This window comes from Rhagoletis pomonella, unplaced genomic scaffold, assembly GCF_013731165.1.
Source record: "Rhagoletis pomonella isolate Grant_MI unplaced genomic scaffold, Rhpom_1.0 Rhpom_scaffold_00037, whole genome shotgun sequence".
In the NCBI taxonomy this organism is placed as follows: domain Eukaryota; kingdom Metazoa; phylum Arthropoda; class Insecta; order Diptera; family Tephritidae; genus Rhagoletis; species Rhagoletis pomonella.
In genome coordinates, this window is record NW_023458591.1 from 320,725 (window position 1) to 324,220 (window position 3,496).

Here is a 3,496-nt window from a genome sequence, read left to right on the forward strand (position 1 = left end):
GGCGAATTCAGATTTGACATAACACCCGCAATACAAAATACATGTGGTTGTTGTTGTTTATTCTTGCTACCACCTTGTATAAATTCGCCTTGAATTCAAATGCTACTAAGTATCAGTTTTCAATTAGCTGACGTCTGTTCGTCAGTGTTGCCATCTGTGGGTTTAAAAAGCGACAAACACTGCGCGCCATATTTGAATGTAGCTCGAAAAAAACGCTAGATTTTCTTAGTGGATATTGACTACGTGATAAAAACCTAAGCCCCCCCGCCCCCCACTGTGACCAAGTGTGGTATTTGGAAGATCCCCCTCCCCCTCCCTGAACGGGTCACGTAGTATGGGTACGTTCCCTAAGTTGGCATCCCTGCTTCCGATAACTTACAAATATAAAAATGTGAAATATCGAGGGCTTGAATTCATTAATACCCTCTATCTGTAATTTGCACAAAAACTAATTTGGGATTTTAGAAACCATCTGGGACTTATTACCTGTCGTTATATAAGGTAACCTTAATATCACTGATGACAGTTAAAGCTTAGGTGGATTTTTATACCAGAATCTCATCTTTGTGAAAAGTGTGCAGATAGAGGGTATTATTGAATATAAGCCCTCGATGTTTAAAATATATAAAAATTTTATTTCAATGTATACAAAAAATAAATCTACCTACGTTACAGCACGGCGGGAGAGGGGGAAGGGGGGCCGGCGCGAGTGCGGCGCGCGCGTTGTGGCGCGCTAACGCGGGCCGCCGCGAAGCTTAGCAAATTTAATGTTTGAAAGAGAATGTCAATGGATTTTGTTTCGTTTTTAAAAAGGTAATAATGTCAATTGACTTTATTTCGCACCAGGGTGGGAAATAAAGTCAATTGACCTTATTTCCGTTGATCTTATTACCTGTCACCATTGAAAACATATGAGGACACAAAAAAATTTATAAGCCAACACAAAGACCAAATTGTAATAACCCAAGCAAGGTAACAAAACAGTAATGATGTACAAGACTGATTATGATTGCAAAATGATGGAATTGCTGAATGATAAAACCACATACAGAGCTATAAGAAATGATCCCACCCAGAAGTTAATATGAAGAAACAATACGATCATAAATGATTTATACAAACAGAAGAAAATTAACCTAAACGAAAAGCTACAGTTGACATGTGCAGCGGCAAATGCACCCAGACTCTACAGCCTCCCCAAAATCCACAAGCCCAACACACCTCTCCGACCAATATCGTCATCCGCAAATAGTCACTGTTACAAACTTTCAAAATATTCTAAAAAATATCAAATCAGATACATACAATATAAAAAACTCTTATCAATTAAAAGAAAATCTCCAAGATGTCACAGAAGCAGATGAAATTCTAGTATCTTTTGATGTAATTTCATTATTTACGAATATCCCGACGCAGTTCGCCATACAAATTATCATGCAAAATGAAAAATATTGGAAAACTACACCAACATTGCAAAAAATTATTTCCAGATGATGTTAGAGTTTTACTTAAGAGACAACAACTACTTCAAACACAATAACACCCTATATCAGCAAATTTATGGTATGCCCATGGGGATCCCATTATCGCCAACCATTGCAGACATTGTGCTATATAAAATATTAGACGATAGCATAGCTGAAGTAGAGCAAAAAAATATACATATCAAATACATAACGTCGCCTCGGTAAAAGATTGTCGTAAGCGCCATTTTGACGATTTTTGGTTTTAGATGCAATTATATATTTTGAAATAAGGTCTTTCGATTGGTGTTTTCAGGTTTTAGATATCTCCTTTAGTTTCCGAGATATTGACTACAATTTTTTCGATAATTTAGTAAAAATTTAGTTAGTGATGCAGTCATATTAAACTAATCAATATCTTAGAAATGGCGAAATTTTGATCACATTTTGACGTATTTCATACAAAGTGGCTGCCAAATTGTGGACAAACGACGCTTACGACAACATTTTACTAAAGAAAATCTTTTTAAAAAACTCAAAACTAATTAACAATAAACATTAAAAATTAAATAATTTAAGAGTTTTGCACTAGTAACATTTTCAGAGACTATGGAGAGAATCTATTTTCGCGTTTTTGAGAAATTGTGTTCCAAACTTCAATCGCGATTTCCCACAACCTACCGAAATTAACATACGACAATCTTTTACCCAGGCGACGATAACCAAATATGTAGACGATATATTCGCGATAATCAAAACAAAAGACGTGGAAGAGATATTGAAAACATTAAACGCACAACATACAAAAATACAGTTCACAGTAGAAAAAAGAGAACAACAACAAAATAGCCTTCCTAGATGTAGAAATGCACAAAAGATGAGACCAATTATTGCTGAACTGGTTTGCAAAATCAATTGCGACGGGTAGAATCATTAATTTTCATTCGAATCAGCCTTGGAAACAAAAGGTAAATACCGCGGCCAGCCTCATTAGGAATATACATATTCTAAGTGACGAAGAATTCACTGACGAAAACAATAAAAGAATTAAAACAATATTGAGCAAAAATAGCTACCCAAATGCAGTCAGTAATTCAGTCTCATCTCAAGTCACTAATTTTGAGATTAGCAATTAGTGACTATTTTTGTGACTTGAGGCGATTTGGGTATTCAGAAGGAGAGAGTCACAAAAAGTTCATCAAAAACGTGTGGTGAAAGCAAACACAGACAATCAACTGATAGCGTTTATGTATGCCTTTTGCCGCGCCGCTCAAAGAGTCGCAATGACCGAGTGGTCAAAGCATTAGGCTGGCAGCCGAGAGGGTCCGGGTTCAAGTCCTCCTCGGGCGTAGAGGATTTTTTATTTTTTTTTTTGCATTTTTTTTATTAGTTTTATTTTTTTAACAATCTTTAGATTTTAATGTTTTAAAAACAAAGAAATAATTTTTTTTTTTTCAATACATTTGTATGATATTAAAGCATTTTGGTTTATTTCCTAATGAAATTCTTGTTGAACAAATTTCCTCGCTTCATTTTCGCGTTTTTGTTTAATAAAGTGGAATGAAATAAGCTTTTCCTCCATACTTCTATTTTTGTGACCTGCTGTTAGCCAGCTGACAAATTAGTGACTTATTTTTTGAGACTAGAGACGTGAGACAGCGTACTGAATACCAAATAGTCTCAAAATCCGAGTTCACCACCAAAAGTCACTATTAGTGACTAGAGACCGCTTACTGAATGCCAGGGTTATTGATAGTCTATTAGAGAACACAATTAACAAGATTCACCAGCCTAACCAAAATATAAAAATCGAAGCAGAAAGTTCCAACAAAAAATACATTGGCTTAACATATATACCAGGCCTAACAAGCAATAAAACACTGCGAAGAACAATAAAAAACAACAACATAATACATGCGCATAAACCACAATGCTCTAAACAAAATATTTACTAAAACAAAGGACAAGATCAAAAAGAGCAACAACACAATGTAGTATATGAAATAACATGCACTGGTAATAACAATGAAAGC